The sequence below is a fragment of the Pseudophryne corroboree genome, chromosome 4, assembly GCF_028390025.1.
Source record: "Pseudophryne corroboree isolate aPseCor3 chromosome 4, aPseCor3.hap2, whole genome shotgun sequence".
NCBI classification, from domain to species: Eukaryota; Metazoa; Chordata; class Amphibia; order Anura; family Myobatrachidae; genus Pseudophryne; species Pseudophryne corroboree.
The window spans coordinates 392,898,997-392,918,714 of NC_086447.1; positions in this window are offsets into that span (position 1 = coordinate 392,898,997).

A 19,718-nucleotide genomic window follows, 5' to 3' on the forward strand; every position below is an offset into this window, starting at 1 on the left:
TTCAATAAAAACCAATCAGAGTGAAATACATATTAACCATTAAAAGATACACATGTGTGGGTGATCAAGTTATAACACTTAGCATATCCCCATTACACCTGTATACACACCTTTAGCCACGGATGTCCTCCCTGTGTCCAGCACTTCCTCATGCTGACTGGCGTGCGTTCCACCGCCGCCATCAGCTGTTTCTTTGAGACCTAGAACACCGGGGACTCAGCTCACGGCCGCGTCTCCCTCCGGCAACATCACTTCCTGTCTGTGGAACGCATATCCGCTCCCGATCCCGGAAGCGTATGCGTTCCACTGCGTACTCACACATCTATGAGTATTGTATGTGTGCTGATTTGGCAGCATCGCGGCAGTGCTCATATCAGCGCTGATAGATGGGTAATAGATATTAAATCCATATCATTGGTGATTCTCAGAGGATTTATTAATATGTGAGGACACAGGGAATATCTCCATAGTGTCCGGGCGTGTATACTCATGACAAAATAGAAATACACATAGGAAAACCTGTTCCATATATATCAAATGTGCATATAGATAGATTATGCATAGGTCCATATTACAATAACATGGATCCATGCATAAGTCTCATACACATATCTTGACCTAATAGTAGACAACAATCCATAAGGAAAATAGATGAAAAATAAATGAAAAAAAGTCATTAAAAAGGCTATAAACCCTCACGGAGCGAACCTTATTGCACTACCCCAAAAAAAAGAGAAAAAGGGGGAAGGGAGAAAAAAGAAAAAAATTTCAAAAAAACACATGTCAAATGTGAGAAAATAAAAATAATGAAAACAATATATATGAATTGAAGTTTAAAAATTCCTTATCAATTCAAGAACACACTGTATTGGATGCCATCATTTAGGCCTTTAGGTCGTATGGTGTCCAGTCGATAAATCCAACCCGCTTCACATTTTAGAAGCATTTTACCACGGTCACCGCCCCTCCTCGGTTGGTCCACTCGATCAATAATCATGCTCCTTAATGATGCCAATGAGTGACGAGCTTCCACAAAGTGTCTAGCAACTGGCTTATCGGAGCTCCCATTTTCCAGTGCAGACCTGATAGATAAACGGTGGTTCGCCATCCTCTCTCGGAATGGGCGTATTGTTTTTCCCACGTATATCAGGGAACAGGGGCATATAAGAATATATATCACAAAATCGGTGGTACATGTCACCCTGTGTCGTATGTGTATCTTCTTTCCAGTATGGGGATGGTGGAAGAATTCACCAGTCATCATGCTCCTGCATGTTGTGCAATTAATGCACCTATAGCAACCCATCTTTCTTGGTTGAAGCCACATAACTGGATGTTTTGGAGATGCTCTGTCTGGTTGCATAAGGATGTCTTTCAGGTTTAGTGCTCGTCGAAAGCTCATCAATGGCTTATCTGGTAATTTTTTAGTCAGCATCGGATCAGTCTTGACTACGGGCCAGACCTCCCTTAGGGCCTTCCGTATACTAGGACCAGCTGTATCAAATGTGGCGGTGACCACAAAAGGATTTATGACCTTACACTTCTTGTTATTTCCTGTATGGAAAATTCTTTTTGCTTTCTTTAGACATCTATTGATGATTTGTAGACTGTAGCCACGCACCAAAAACCGATTCTTCATTTCCACGAGTTGAGTTTCAGCCATCTCTTCATTAGAGTTGTTGCGTAAGACTCTCAAAAATTGAGAGATCGGTAAGTTTTGTTTTAAGGGGCCAGGGTGATGGCTCCCAAAGTGCAATAAGGTGTTTCGGTCCGTCGTTTTCCTGAATAGTTTATAGCCATAACCCAGTTCAGTGGCGTAGACACTTACATCTAAAAAATTGATAGTTTCTCTGTGATACTGCATGGTAAAGCGAATAGGGGAGTCTAGGTGATTCAGATGTTCTACCATAGCTAGTAGGGACTCTTCTGAAGAAGTCCAAATCAAAAATATATCGTCGATAAAACGACGATAAAAGGCGATACTATCTCCAAACGGCGGGATGATGTTTTCATTTTCATAGGCATCCATGAACAGATTTGCGTAAGACGGCGCTATATTACTCCCCATCGCGGTCTCGGCCGTTTGGAGATAGTACCGCCCCTGAAAAGAAAAATAATTATTAACCAGAGTCAGTCTGAGTAACTCAATGAGGAAGTCAATGGGAGGCATCCCTCTGTGTTTATCCATCAAGGCCCGTTTGGTTGTCTCTATACCCGCTCCATGTGGGATTACGGTATAGAGTGAGGTGACGTCCATGGTGACCAGGATATCCTGTGACTCATGAGGCATGGGTTTCAATAATCTTAGGAAATCTTCCGTATCTCGTACATAGCTTTTAGTCTGTTTAACACAAGTCTGTAGAAAACTATCCACAAACTGTGCTATTGGTGAAAATAATGAATTGCGTGCCGAGATTATAGGCCGGCCCGGAGGTCTGTCTAACGTTTTATGGATTTTGGGTAGTAGATAAAGAATTGGACAGATTGGAAAATCCGTCTCAAGGAATGCCAAAATGTCCTCATCTATCCAATTGTTATTCAAAGCACTTTGTAGCAGTGAATCCAATTGGTTTTTGAAGGGTATAGTGGGATCACATGTAAGAAGTCTATATGGAACAGGTTTTCCTATGTGTATTTCTATTTTGTCATGAGTATACACGCCCGGACACTATGGAGATATTCCCTGTGTCCTCACATATTAATAAATCCTCTGAGAATCCCCAATGATATGGATTTAATATCTATTACCCATCTATCAGCGCTGATATGAGCACTGCCGCGATGCTGCCAAATCAGCACACATACAATACTCATAGATGTGTGAGTACGCAGTGGAACGCATACGCTTCCGGGATCGGGAGCGGATATGTGTTCCACAGACAGGAAGTGATGTTGCCGGAGGGAGACGCGGCCGTGAGCTGAGTCCCCGGCGTTCTAGGTCTCAAAGAAACAGCTGATGGCGGCGGTGGAACGCACGCCAGTCAGCATGAGGAAGTGCTGGACACAGGGAGGACTTCCGTGGCTAAAGGTGTGTATACAGGTGTAATGGGGATATGCTAAGTGTTATAACTTGATCACCCACACATGTGTATCTTTTAATGGTTAATATGTATTTCACTCTGATTGGTTTTTATTGAAGTGGTGGGTGGGCACATACTGGGTTTATAAGGCTGTCCGTTCCACTGTATAATTATCCTGACAAAGGTCCAAGTGAGGACCGAAACGTCGATGCTCTGTCTGACATGATATTCAAATAAATTACCACTATAATGAAGACTGGTGAGTGCTCCCATTTCTCTTCGTCTATACAATTTACTGGTGATTCTGTTTAAGATCCCCAGTTTTGGAAGGCACCCCAGCAGAAAATTTGAAAACGTGAGTGTGGACCAAACATTTGATATATTGTCTCACAAGGATATCCTTGTGATTAACATGTCCTGCACCCGTTATGCACTTTCATGAAGCTTATTTAGTTTATATGGACTTATGAATATATTTTCCATTTGGAATGGACGGATTTGACTCAGATATCTTTGTCTATAAGGAGGACAACCCCTTGGATTGAAGTACTATTGTCTAAGAGACTTTACTCTGGCCTTTTTGCTGCCCTCTTTTTTCTTGTATTTTTATTCTCTATTTTTATTTTTATTTTATTTTTTTCATTTTTTGTACTTTTGAAGCTTTCTATATATATAACCTATTTCAGTGGCATAGACTAAACTGAGTGAGGTTTTTGGTCTAATAGCGTTGTATTTAATGGAAGGTTTGGTGTCTGCAGATCTTTTATTCTCAGCTGAACATGATTTACTAGCATTAACAGATGATGATGCAGAACGTGTGCTTTCTGAATTCAGTGACTTTGGGGGTCTACCAGCAGAAAGTGCTATAGACACCTATCATAAGTTGCTGAATTTAGAAAAGAGAGAGACAGATCTTCTCCTACATGGACAATTTCTGTCTGACTACTACCGAAAAAAACAAATTCCCCGGGGCTTTCGCCTTAAAAATGTGCCTACAATTGGTAGAAGTAATCCAGTATTCTGTAGTAAATGGTGTTCAATTCTCAACAAATGCTCCTTTGATTTACTCCTACTTGTTATTGAGGAGGTGGGAGCAGATTTGAAAAAGGTGCGGGGTGAATTAGCTCTTTGTAAACCAAAAGCCATTGAGACCCTTCAAGGTGATCTATCACAACAATGGGTAACTAAATTGAAACAACAAATAGATAAATATCGAAAAGAATTGGTTACTTTTAAAAGAACAAAATTAGAGAAGGTTGATCGAGATTACAAAGATCACAGGGTCTATAGATGTCTAACGGGAAATGAACAGTCTTCTTCATACAGATTTAGAAATACTAGATACAGACAAAACCAAGCACAATTTGATAGCATCTCTTCTTCGGAAAGAGACTCCTCCGACTCTCAAGCTAGTGTTAAACCACCTCTCCCACGTGCTAGTACCCGAGCCAAACCAGGGGGGCAGTCTTTAAACGCAGAAGGCCCCACCTCAGGCGGGGCAAGCACAAAAGAGAAAAAGAAACAGAACAAGAATCAGAAGGGTCAGTGATAAACTTGTCGACTCATAAACTTACTGAGGCCGAGAGGAGCTTATTATCTAAGGGATTGAGTTTCATCCCAACTCCGAAATTTAATGATTTTGGTTGGTCTGTTGACAAGTATAAACTGAGTCGTAAACTTAGACTAGTAGAAAAATTTCAGCAAACTGATCCATTACCAATGGAGATCAGTACTTTTAAGAAAAAGAGCACATATGACCCCCAATCATACAACCCGAGTATCAAAACCTTCACGCGGATGCTGGATCATGGTATAAGGGACTCTATGAAAAGACAAACAAGAGTCAGATACAATCTGAGTCCTCTGGAGAGGAAAGCGATAGGTGAAATTAAGAATAATTCACTTATCACTGTGAGACCGGCTGATAAAGGTGGCGCTGTGGTGATTTTGGATACCTGTGACTATGAGGCAGAAGCGTATAGACAATTAGCCGACCAGGAAACATATAGACTTCTTACATGTGATCCCACTATACCCTTCAAAAACCAATTGGATTCACTGCTACAAAGTGCTTTGAATAACAATTGGATAGATGAGGACATTTTGGCATTCCTTGAGACGGATTTTCCAATCTGTCCAATTCTTTATCTACTACCCAAAATCCATAAAACGTTAGACAGACCTCCGGGCCGGCCTATAATCTCGGCACGCAATTCATTATTTTCACCAATAGCACAGTTTGTGGATAGTTTTCTACAGACTTGTGTTAAACAGACTAAAAGCTATGTACGAGATACGGAAGATTTCCTAAGATTATTGAAACCCATGCCTCATGAGTCACAGGATATCCTGGTCACCATGGACGTCACCTCACTCTATACCGTAATCCCACATGGAGCGGGTATAGAGACAACCAAACGGGCCTTGATGGATAAACACAGAGGGATGCCTCCCATTGACTTCCTCATTGAGTTACTCAGACTGACTCTGGTTAATAATTATTTTTCTTTTCAGGGGCGGTACTATCTCCAAACGGCCGGGACCGCGATGGGGAGTAATATAGCGCCGTCTTACGCAAATCTGTTCATGGATGCCTATGAAAATGAAAACATCATCCCGCCGTTTGGAGATAGTATCGCCTTTTATCGTCGTTTTATCGACGATATATTTTTGATTTGGACTTCTTCAGAAGAGTCCCTACTAGCTATGGTAGAACATCTGAATCACCTAGACTCCCCTATTCGCTTTACCATGCAGTATCACAGAGAAACTATCAATTTTTTAGATGTAAGTGTCTACGCCACTGAACTGGGTTATGGCTATAAACTATTCAGGAAAACGACGGACCGAAACACCTTATTGCACTTTGGGAGCCATCACCCTGGCCCCTTAAAACAAAACTTACCGATCTCTCAATTTTTGAGAGTCTTACGCAACAACTCTAATGAAGAGATGGCTGAAACTCAACTCGTGGAAATGAAGAATCGGTTTTTGGTGCGTGGCTACAGTCTACAAATCATCAATAGATGTCTAAAGAAAGCAAAAAGAATTTTCCATACAGGAAATAACAAGAAGTGTAAGGTCATAAATCCTTTTGTGGTCACCGCCACATTTGATACAGCTGGTCCTAGTATACGGAAGGCCCTAAGGGAGGTCTGGCCCGTAGTCAAGACTGATCCGATGCTGACTAAAAAATTACCAGATAAGCCATTGATGAGCTTTCGACGAGCACTAAACCTGAAAGACATCCTTATGCAACCAGACAGAGCATCTCCAAAACATCCAGTTATGTGGCTTCAACCAAGAAAGATGGGTTGCTATAGGTGCATTAATTGCACAACATGCAGGAGCATGATGACTGGTGAATTCTTCCACCATCCCCATACTGGAAAGAAGATACACATACGACACAGGGTGACATGTACCACCGATTTTGTGATATATATTCTTATATGCCCCTGTTCCCTGATATACGTGGGAAAAACAATACGCCCATTCCGAGAGAGGATGGCGAACCACCGTTTATCTATCAGGTCTGCACTGGAAAATGGGAGCTCCGATAAGCCAGTTGCTAGACACTTTGTGGAAGCTCGTCACTCATTGGCATCATTAAGGAGCATGATTATTGATCGAGTGGACCAACCGAGGAGGGGCGGTGACCGTGGTAAAATGCTTCTAAAATGTGAAGCGGTTGGATTTATCGACTGGACACCATACGACCTAAAGGCCTAAATGATGGCATCCAATGCAGTGTGTTCTTGAATTAATAAGGAATTTTTAAACTTCAATTCATATATATTGTTTTCATTATTTTTATTTTCTCACATTTGACATGTGTTTTTTTGAAATTTTTTTCTTTTTTCTCCCTTCCCCCTTTTTCTCTTTTTTTTGGGTAGTGCAATAAGGTTCGCTCCGTGAGGGTTTATAGCCTTTTTAATGACTTTTTTTCATTTATTTTTCATCTATTTTCCTTATGGATTGTTGTCTACTATTAGGTCAAGATATGTGTATGAGACTTATGCATGGATCCATGTTATTGTAATATGGACCTATGCATAATCTATCTATATGCACATTTGATATATATGGAACAGGTTTTCCTATGTGTATTTCTATTTTGTCATGAGTATACACGCCCGGACACTATGGAGATATTCCCTGTGTCCTCACATATTAATAAATCCTCTGAGAATCACCAATGATATGGATTTAATATCTATTACCCATCTATCAGCGCTGATATGAGCACTGCCGCGATGCTGCCAAATCAGCACACATACAATACTCATAGATGTGTGAGTACGCAGTGGAACGCATACGCTTCCGGGATTGGGAGCGGATATGCGTTCCACAGACAGGAAGTGATGTTGCCGGAGGGAGACGCGGCCGTGAGCTGAGTCCCCGGCGTTCTAGGTCTCAAAGAAACAGCTGATGGCGGCGGTGGAACGCACGCCAGTCAGCATGAGGAAGTGCTGGACACAGGGAGGACATCCGTGGCTAAAGGTGTGTATACAGGTGTAATGGGGATATGCTAAGTGTTATAACTTGATCACCCACACATGTGTATCTTTTAATGGTTAATATGTATTTCACTCTGATTGGTTTTTATTGAAGTGGTGGGTGGGCACATACTGGGTTTATAAGGCTGTCCGTTCCACTGTATAATTATCCTGACAAAGGTCCAAGTGAGGACCGAAACGTCGATGCTCTGTCTGACATGATATTCAAATAAATTACCACTATAATGAAGACTGGTGAGTGCTCCCATTTCTCTTCGTCTATATATATATATATATATATATATTATATATATGTGTGTATATATATATATATGTATATATATGTATGTATATATATATGTATAATATATGTGTATCTATATATATATATATATATATATATATATAGTGTATATATATATATAATATATATTGTGTGTGTATATATATATATATATATGTGTATATATAAAGGTGTGTGTGTATATAATATATATATATGATTTTAATTTTAAATCTTAGGGCCCCCCTGTCTTAAGTACCCCAGGCCCCCCGAGGCCTTAATCCAGCTCTGTGTCCGAGGCGCCTCCTACTCCCAGCCACACCCCGTCAGGAGCGATAGCAGCGGGCAGCCCACAGCAACACAGACCCGGGGAGCAGGCAGCCGCCAGGGACAGTCCGGCCGGCCGGTGGGCGGGTCGGTATCCGGACACATAACAGCTGGGTGGGGGGACACAGCGGCACTAGCTGCCCGCTGTGTCCCCCCACCCGCTGCAGGTAAGTGGGAAGCGCTGTCAGTCAGGACCTTAGCGCTGCGCCAGATGTCTCCTCCTCCTACGGCGCAGCTCCAGCCATTCCTACTGCTGCGGCTCCTCTCTGCTCTGTATGGACTTGAGGAGAACGCAGTAAGCTCACACCCAGGGTACCGCTAGATCTCCTCCCGCCACCAGCAGCTACTTTTATAACCTCTCCTTTGCCTGCACGAGACCCCTTCCCTCACTCACTCTTGCTTTCCTGGTGTCCACTGCGCAGGCGCAACAAATTGAAATGCCCTATCTCTATAATGGGGTATATTTTACTTAATTAAAAAAAACTGTAACTTTCTGAAAAACCACAACCCCAAAAGGCACTACACTGGGACATACTCTATCTAATCAAACAAACCCCAAGTCTTTTTTTGTCCTCTACCCTGAGTTATGCCTTCCCAAAAAACTTCTCATTGACTATATGGGAAAACCAACCTCAAAAGCCAAAACAGGAAGTCGCAGAAAAAAACTGACAGTTGAAACTTTAGGTTACTCCCAATTCCTCATTTTCTATTATTTTTCCCTGAAATTTGGCATGCAGCACCAGGTGACGATTGTACACATCCATGCCAAATTTCAGCTCAGTACGTCCAATCTTTTTTGAGGTGTATCCCCTCAAACACCATGCCCCATCTCAGAAGTTCCCTATGTGAGAATTCCGTTTGTTCGATTCAGCCTTAATATAATATATATATATATATATACACTGCTCAAAAAAATAAAAGGAGCACTTAAACAACACAAAGTAACTCCAAGTCAATCACACTTCTGTGAAATCAAACTGCCCACTTAGGAATCAACACTGATTGACAATCAATTTCACATGCTGTTGTGCAAATAGAATAGACAACAGGTGGAAATTATAGGCAATTAGCAAGACACCCCCAATAAAGGAGTTGTTCTGCAAGTGGTGACCACAGACCACTTCTCAGCTCCTATGCTTTCTGGCTGATGTTTTGGTCACTTTTGAAAGCTGGCGGTGCCTTCACTCTAGTGGTAGCATGAGACGGATTCTACAACCCACACAAGTGGCTCAGGTAGTGCAACTCATCCAGGATGGCACATTAATGCAAGCTGTGGCAAGAAGGTTTGCTGTGTCTGTCAACGTAGTGTCCAGAGCATGGTGGCGCTACCAGGAGACAGGCCAGTACATCAGGAGACGTAGAGGAGGCCGTAGGAGTGCAACAACCCAGCAGCAGGACCGCTACCTCCTCCTTTGTGCAAGGAGGAACAGTAGGAGCACTGCCAGAGCCCTGTAAAATGACCTCCAGCAAGCCAAAAATGTGCATGTGTCTACTCAAATGATCAGAAACAGACTCCATGAGGGTGGTATGAGGGCCCGACGTCCACAGGTGGGGGTTATGCTTATAGCCCAACACCATGCAGGACGTTTGGCATTTGCCAGAGAACACCAAGATTGGCAAATTCGCCACTGGCGCCCTGTGCTCTTCACAGATGAAAGCAGGTTCTCACTGAGCACATGTGACAGACGTGACAGAGTCTGGAGACACCAAGGAGAACGTTCTGCTGCCTGCAACATCCTCCAGCATGACCGGTTTGGCAGTGGGTCAGTAATGGTGTGGGGTGGCATTTCTTTGGGGGGCCGCACAGCCCTCCATGTGCTCGCCAGAGGTAGCCTGACTGCCATTAGGTACCGAGATGAGATCCTCAGACCCCTTGTGAGACCATATGCTGGTGCGGTTGGCCCTGGATTCCTCCTAATGCAAGACAATGCTAGACCTCATGTGGCTGGAGTGTGTCAGTAGTTCCTGCAAGACGAAGGCATTGATGCTATGGACTGGCCCGCCCGTTCCCCAGACCTGAATCCAATTGAGCACATCTGGGACATCATGTCTCCCTCCATCCACCAACGCCACTTTGCACCACAGACTGTCCAGTTGGCGGATGCTTTAGTCCAGGTCTGGGAGGAGATCCCTCAGGAGACCATCCACCAGCTCATCAGAATCACGCCCATGCGCTGTAGGGAGGTCATACAGGTACGTGGAGGTTACACACACTACTGAGCCTTATTTTGACTTGTTTTAAGGACATTGTATCAAAGTTGGATCAGCCTGTAGTGTGTTTTTCCACTTTCATTTTGAGTGTGACTCCAAATCCAGACCTCCATGGGTTAATAAATTTGATTTCCATTGATAATTTTTGTGCGATTTTGTTGTCAGCAAATTCAACTAAGTAAAGAACAAAGTATTTAATAAAAATATTTCATTCATTCAGATCTAGGATGTGTTGTTTAAGTGTTCCGTTTATTTTTTTGAGCAGTGTATATATATATATCAAATGTGAAGCCGGCTCTCCCCTCTGTACATAAGCAGGAATATTGCATCCGGTGCCTTCCAGGTGTATTAGGCCACAAACGGTCAATCACCACACATAACAGACATAGGCGGCACTCAGGACGGCTTGTAAGAATCACACGGACCCCAGCATAAAGTTCAACGTTTCAATCTTATTCACAGATTTTCGTCCTGATGAAAATCTGTGAATAAGATTGAAACGTTGAACTCTATGCTGGGGTCCGTGTGATTCTTACAAGCCGTCCTGAGTGCCGCCTATGTCTGTTATATATATATTAGTAATGTGCACCGGACATTTTTCGGGTTTTGTGTTTTGGTTTTGGATTCGGTTCCGCGGCCTTGTTTTGGATTCGGACGCGTTTTGGCAAAACCTCACCGAAAATGTTTTGTCGGATTCGGGTGTGTTTTGGATTCGGGTGTTTTTTACAAAAAAACCCTAAAAAACAGCTTAAATCATAGAATTTGGGGGTCATTTTGATCCCATAGTTTTATTAACCTCAATAACCATAATTTCCACTCATTTCCAGTCTATTCTGAACACCTCACACCTCACAATATTACTTTTAGTCCTTAAATTTGCACCAAGGTCGCTGGATGGCTAAGCTAAGCGACAAGAGTGGCCGACACAAACACCTGGCCCATCTAGGAGTGGCACTGCAGTGTCTGGCAGGATGGCACTTCAAAAAAATAGTCCCCAAACAGCACATGATGCAAAGAAAAAAATAGGTGCACCAAGGTCGCTGTGTGACTAAGCTAAGCGACACAAGTGGCCGACACAAACACCTGGCCCATCTAGGAGTGGCACTGCAGTGTCAGGCAGGATGGCACTTCAAAAAAATTGTCCCCAAACAGCACATGATGCAAAGAAAAAAAAAGGCGCACCAAGGTGGCTGTGTGACTAAGCTAAGCGACACAAGTGGCCGACACAAACACCTGGCCCATCTAGGGGTGGCACTGCAGTGTCAGGCAGGATGGCACTTCAAAAAAATTGTCCCCAAACAGCACATGATGCAAAGAAAAATTAAAGAAAAAAGAGGTGCAAGATGGAATTGTCCTTGGGCCCTCCCACCCACCCTTATGTTGTATAAACAGGACATGCACACTTTAACGAACCCATCATTTCAGCGACAGGGTCTGCCACACGACTGTGACTGAAATGACTGGTTGGTTTGGGCCCCCACCAAAAAAAGAAGCAATCAATCTCTCCTTGCACAAACTGGCTCTACAGAGGCAAGATGTCCACCTCATCATCATCCTCCGATTCCTCACCCCTTTCACTGTGTACATCCCCCTCCTCACAGATTATTAATTCGTCCCCACTGGAATCCACCATCTCAGGTCCCTGTGTACTTTGTGGAGGCAATTGCTGCTGGTGAATGTCTCCACGGAGGAATTGATTATAATTCATTTTGATGAACATCATCTTCTCCACATTTTCTGGAAGTAACCTCGTACGCCGATTGCTGACAAGGTCAGCGGCTGCACTAAACACTCTTTTGGAGTACACACTGGAGGGAGGGCAATTTAGGTAGAATAAAGCCAGTTTGTGCAAGGGCCTCCAAATTGACTCTTTTTCCTGCCAGTATACGTACGGACTGTCTGACGTGCCTACTTGGATGCGGTCACTCATATAATCCTTCACCATTCTTTCAATGGTGAGAGAATCATATGAAGTGACAGTAGACGACATGTCAGTAATCGTTGGCAGGTCCTTCAGTCCGGACCAGATGTCAGCACTCGCTCCAGACTGCCCTGCATTACAGCCAGCGGGTGGGCTCGGAATTCTTAGCCTTTTCCTCGCACCCCCAGTTGCAGGAGAATGTGAAGGAGGAGATGTTGACGGGTCACGTTCCGCTTGACTTGACAATTTTCTCACCAGCAGGTCTTTGAACCTCTGCAGACTTGTGTCTGCCGGAAAGAGAGATACAACGTAGGTTTTAAATCTAGGATCGAGCACGGTGGCCAAAATGTAGTGCTCTGATTTCAACAGATTGACCACCTGTGAATCCTGGTTAAGCGAATTAAGGGCTCCATCCACAAGTCCCACATGCCTAGCGGAATCGCTCTGTTTTAGCTCCTTCTTCAATGTCTCCAGCTTCTTCTGCAAAAGCCTGATGAGGGGAATGACCTGACTCAGGCTGGCAGTGTCTGAACTGACTTCACGTGTGGCAAGTTCAAAGGGTTGCAGAACCTTGCACAATGTTGAAATCATTCTCCACTGCGCTTGAGTCAGGTGCATTCCCCCTCCTTTGCCTATATCATGGCCAGATGTATAGGCTTGAAAGGCCTTTTGCTGCTCCTCCATCCTCTGAAGCATATAGAGGGTTGAATTCCACCTCGTTACCACCTCTTGCTTCAGATGATGGCAGGGCAGGTTCAGGATTGTTAGGTGGTGCTCCAGTCTTCTGTACGCGGTGGCTGAATGCCGAAAGTGGCCCGCAATTCTTCGGGCCACCGACAGCATCTCTTGCACGCCCCTGTCGTTTTTTAAATAATTCTGCACCACCAAATTCAATGTATGTGCAAAACATGGGACGTGCTGGAATTTGCCCAGATGTAATGCACGCACAATATTGGTGGTGTTGTCCGATGTCACAAATCCCCAGGAGAGTCCAATTGGGGTAAGCCATTCTGCGATGATCTTCCTCAGTTTCCGTAAGAGGTTGTCAGCTGTGTGCCTCTTCTGGAAAGCGGTGATACAAAGCGTACCCTGCCTAGGAACGAGTTGGCGTTTGCGAGATGCTGCTACTGGTGCCGCCGCTGCTGTTCTTGCTGCGGGAGGCAATACATCTACCCAGTGGGCTGTCACAGTCATATAGTCCTGAGTCTGCCCTGCTCCACTTGTCCACATGTCCGTGGTTAAGTGGACATTGGGTACAACTGCATTTTTTAGGACACTGGTGAGTCTTTTTCTGAGGTCTGTGTACATTTTCGGTATCGCCTGCCTAGAGAAATGGAACCTAGATGGTATTTGGTACCGGGGACACAGTACCTCAATCAAGTCTCTAGTTGCCTCTGAATTAACGGTGGATACAGGAACCACGTTTCTCACCGCCCAGGCTGCCAAGGCCTGAGTTATCTGCTTTGCAGCAGGATGACTGCTGTGATATTTCATCTTCCTCGCAAAGGACTGTTGGACAGTCAATTGCTTACTGGAAGTAGTACAAGTGGTCTTCCGACTTCCCCTCTGGGATGACGATCGACTCCCAGCAGCTACAACAGCAGCACCAGCAGCAGTAGGCGTTACACTCAAGGATGCATCGGAGGAATCCCAGGCAGGAGAGGACTCGTCAGACTTGCCAGTTACATGGCCTGCAGGACTATTGGCTTTCCTGGGTAAGGAGGAAATTGGCACTGAGGGAGTTGGTGGTGTGGTTTGCAGGAGCTTGGTTACAAGAGGAAGGGATTTAGTGGTCAGTGGACTGCTTCCGCTGTCACCCAAAGTTTTTGAACTTGTCACTGACTTATGATGAATGCGCTCCAGGTGACGTATAAGAGAGGATGTTCCGAGGTGGTTAACGTCCTTACCCCTACTTATTACAGCTTGACAAAGGCAACACACGGCTTGACACCTGTTGTCCGCATTTATGTTGAAATAATTCCACACCGAAGAGCTGATTTTTTTTGTATTTTGACCAGGCATGTCAATGGCCATATTCGTCCCACGGACAACAGGTGTCTCCCTGGGTGCCTGACTTAAACAAACCACCTCACCATCAGAATCCTCCTTGTCAATTTCCTCCCCAGCGCCAGCAACACCCTTATCCTCATCCTGGTGTACTTCAACAGTGACATCTTCAATTTGACTATCAGGAACTGGACTGCGGGTGCTCCTTCCAGCACTTGCAGGGGGCGTGCAAATGGTGGAAGGCGCAAGCTCTTCCCGTCCTGTGTTGGGAAGGTCAGGCATCGCAACCGACACAATTGGACTCTCCTTGGGTATTTGTGATTTAGAAGAACGCACAGTTCTTTGCTGTGCTTTTGCCAGCTTAAGTCTTTTCATTTTTCTAGCGAGAGGATGAGTGCTTCCATCCTCATGTGAAGCTGAACCACTAGCCATGAACATAGGCCAGGGCCTCAGCCGTTCCTTGCCACTCCGTGTCGTAAATGGCATATTGGCAAGTTTACGCTTCTCCTCAGACGCTTTTAATTTTGATTTTTGGGTCATTTTACTGAACTTTTGTTTTTTGGATTTTACATGCTCTCTACTATGACATTGGGCATCGGCCTTGGCAGACGACGTTGATGGCATTTCATCGTCTCGGCCATGACTAGTGGCAGCAGCTTCAGCACGAGGTGGAAGTGGATCTTGATCTTTCCCTATTTTAACCTCCACATTTTTGTTCTCCATTTTTTAATGTGTGGAATTATATGCCAGTAACTATCAATAGCAATGGCCTACTACTATATATACTGCGCACAACTGAAATGCACCACAGGTATGGATGGATAGTATACTTGACGACACAGAAGTAGGTAGAGCAGTGGCCTTCCGTATCGTACTGCTATATATACTGGTGGTCACTGTCAGCAATCTGCAAAACTAAAATGCACCACAGGTATAGAATGTAGATGGATAGTATACTTAATGACGACACAGAGGTAGGTACAGCAGTGGCCTTCTGTACTGCTATATATAGTATACTGGTGGTCACTGTGTCAGCAAACTGCAAAACTAAAATGCACCACAGGTATAGAATGTAGATGGATAGTATACTTAATGACGACACAGAGGTAGGTACAGCAGTGGCCTTCCGTACCGTACTGCTATATATAGTATACTGGTGGTCACTGTGTCAGCAAACTGCAAAACTAAAATGCACCACAGGTATAGAATGTAGATGGATAGTATACTTAATGACGACACAGAGGTAGGTACAGCAGTGGCCTTCCATACCGTACTGCTATATATAGTATACTGGTGGTCACTGTGTCAGCAAAATGCAAAACTAAAATGCACCACAGGTATAGATTGTAGATGGATAGTATACTTAATGACGACACAGAGGTAGGTACAGCAGTGGCCCTCCATACCGTACTGCTATATATAGTATACTGGTGGTCACTGTGTCAGCAAACTGCAAAACTAAAATGCACCACAGGTATAGAATGTAGATGGATAGTATACTTAATGACGACACAGAGGTAGGTACAGCAGTTGCCTTCTGTACCGTACTGCTATATATAGTATACTGGTGGTCACTGTGTCAGCAAACTGCAAAACTAAAATGCACCACAGGTATAGAATGTAGATGGATAGTATACTTAATGACGACACAGAGGTAGGTACAGCAGTTGCCTTCTGTACCGTACTGCTATATATAGTATACTGGTGGTCACTGTGTCAGCAAACTGCAAAACTAAAATGCACCACTGGTATAGAATCTAGATGGATAGTATACTTAATGACGACACAGAGGTAGGTACAGCAGTGGCCTACTGTACCGTAATTCTATATATTATATACTGGTGGTCACTGGTCAGCAAAACTCTGCACTGTACTCCTCCTATATAATATTATACTGGTGGTCCCCAGTCCCCACAATAAAGCAGCACACTGAGCACAGATATGGAGTGTTTTTCAGGCAGACAACGTATACTGGTGGTCACTGTCAGCAAAACTCTGCACTGTACTCCTGCTATATAATACAGCTGCTCCCCAGTCCCCACAATTAAGCAGTGTGAGCACAGATATATGCAGCACACTGAGCACAGATATGGAGCGTTTTTTTTAGGCAGAGAACGGATAACTGCTGGTCACTGATCAGCAAAACTCTGCACTGTACTCCTCCTATATTATACAGCTGCTCCCCAGCCCTCCCCACAATTAAGCAATAGTGCACAATCAAGTTCAACAATAACGGAGAGAACGCCAGCCACGTCCTCTCCCTAACATTTCCAATGCACGAGTGGAAATGGCGGTGACGCGCGGCTGCTTATATAGAATCTGAATCTCGCGAGAATCCGACAGCAGGATGATGACGTTCGGACGCGCTCGGGTTACCCAAGCCATACGGGAGAATCCGAATATGGCTCGGACCCGTGTAAAAAGGGTGAAGTTCGGGGGGGTTCGGTTTCCGAGAAACCGAACCCGCTCATCACTAATATATATATATCAGACAATAATTAACATTGTGTTCTTCAGAAAGCTTACGATAAACCTGGCTTTTTATATGTATAAAAGATTTCCCGCTGTCAGAAAGCCAATAGCCTCATTGCATTCACATCCTGCCACATTCTCACCATAGTAGAACCTTACATCACGCCATGATTTTGTCTTAGAGGACAGGCTGTCTTCCCCAGCCTCTGGCACTTCCTCAGTCCTGTCTGGCTCCCTTGCCTCCTCCCCCACCATTTCCACTGCCCACCTCCAACACAAATCAACAAACACAGAAAAAGAAAAATTAAAACAACTGACATCACTAAAAACAATTCAAATGACAAAAATCTAATAAAATTGGCATCTATATCAAAATACCTTAGAAATACTGTACATGTCTGCAATTGGTGCACAGTGTCAAAACCAAATCTCAAATTACCCTTCCAGCACAGTAGTGCCAATCAATTTATGGTTGAAACCCGTATTACTTTTATACCCAGTGCTGTACCAGTTTGGGTGTGCTGCCATTGCCAATAACAATTTATAAAGACAGTGGTTCTCAAACTCAGCTCTCAGGACCCCAGACATTTCATGTTTTCCAGGTCCCCTCACAAAATTGCAAATAAAATAATTAGCTCCATCTATGGATCTTTTAAAACGTGTCAGTGAGTAATAAATATACCTGTGCACCATCTAGGTGACCGGGAAAACATGAACTGTTGTAGGTTCTGAGTTCAGCATTTGAGAACCACTGAATAAAGGCATTCATAGAAAACAAGGGAATGAAAAGGGATTGTTTTGTATTGGCACGGATTTTTGACATACTGTAACATTCAAGGTGTTTTTTTGTTTTTTTGCTTTTTTTTAATAAATCAGTAAAATATTTCTATCATAGAGAAATGCAAAGAAATGTGATTTAAAACAAATTGTCTTGCTGACTGCTGTATTTTTATTTATGCCGTCCCAAATATTGGTACCAAATGTTTGTATTGTACTATAGATGTGTACTCCTTTGTTGTTGCTACAGCAATGTTAAACTGCCCTTCTAGTCGTGCCTAGTCCCAAGTGAGTTTTCTGAAGCTGAACGTCTTTTCTTGTGAACTTTTTTCCCAGAAAATGCTTCTTATTTATATTGCTATATAAATAGGACGCATAAGCAGATTACGCTCATTAAAATGATATATTGGCGTGTTTATATTCAGTGTGCGAATGCGCCTTATACGAAAAGTTACTTTACAGTGTCAGTGGCTGTTTTCCATTTACACTGTAACGTATCCTTTCATATACAGATACAACTGCAATCGCACACAGAATATACACATGCCGCATATAGTTTTAATCAGTGTAACCTGCCTGTGCTTTCTATTTCCATATTGATGCGTTTCAAATAAGATGCATTTTCGGTAAAAAAAAGACAACCGATACTGACTGATTCGCACAGGAAGGACGCATCTACAGTTACACCTTTATATATTATGATGTATGTATCTCTTTTAAATATTTAATTATCATACTTTCCACCGTAAATATTCATGTATCCACAAGGGAAATTTGTTTTGAAGAGATAAACATTCAGTATAACATATAAGGTTTTACATTTTAATCATTATCAAGAAAGATCTCTTAATAACCTTCAAATATCAACTTGTACACCATTAATATAAGCTATAAATACTCTCCTGCTCTCTGACAGTGACAGAATACTTATTCGTAATATATTTGTACACAGAACCCAACTATTCTGAAGGTATAAAATAGATAAATTGCAAGTCTACATCATCCTGTTATTCTCAGATAAACCTGAACCTAAACTGCTATTTGGCTTATCATCTGCCTATAATTAATATCAGAACCATGAATGGTTAAATTAGCAGATAAGCCTGTCAGTCACATCGAGCATGTTACATAACTTAATTTTTATAGCTGAAATTAAATTATAAACATTCATATAGTATATCAAGTTTAGCATCTGCTTCTTATACCCCTTTCACACCAGCACCTCTGAACACGGGTTATTGGCACATGAACGCGCATAACCCGTGTGAAAGGGTACCGGGCTGAAATACCGGGTCCAGTGACCCGGTATTTCAACCCTACTCTTGACCAAGGTTGAACCCGTGTTCAACCCGGCTCACTGTGCGGTGTGAACGGGAGCCGGGTCAATGTGCCCCGGCTCCCGTTCACTCTCTATGTATAGGCGGCGCTTGGAGATCATGTAATCTCTAGCGCCGCCCCTGCCGCGTCACCGCTGAAGTCAGCAGCCCGGCAATATGCCAGGCTACTGACTGCGGTATGCAAGGCGTCTTACCCGGGAATGTCCCTGCATGATCCCGGGACCGTATTCCCGAGTAAGACCCTGCCTTTTTGGTCTGAAAGGGGTATTATTGGTAGACTTTTATCCACATATGACGTGATTATATTATAGTATATCACAAACAGTATCACACAACCCTTTTTAACATACATTCCTAAAAATGCAGTTTCCCAAAAGTGAATATATTAAATATTAAAAAACATTCTTGTTTCATAATGAAAGGCTTGATATGAATAAAGGTCCAGCAGCAGCTGCAAGGACAGCCTCAGTCAGAGAGGAAGCCGTGGTTAGAGCACTAAAGAGTGGAGAGGATTGCTGCTGGGAGAAGAGAGGATTGCAGCTCCTCCTCTCCCTCCTGCTGGACTGTCACCACATTCTGACAGCAGATAAACCTCAGCTACTCAGCCTCAGCTAAAGCTACTGTGGGGCTGGTGGATTGCAGAACAGAGGTGCGCAGTGGCATATAATGACTCAGTCTAACTCATTCTAATGCCACCAGCTGCAGGCCCCTTCACTGCTTGTGGGCCCCTTCACTGAAGCAGGCCCCTTCACTGTGGTGGGCCAATTCACTGTAGTGGGCTCCTTCACTGAGGTGGGCCCTGGTTCAATGCACTGGCTGTCTTGCCACTGGTTCCACCTCTGGACAGCAACATATTTGCTGATA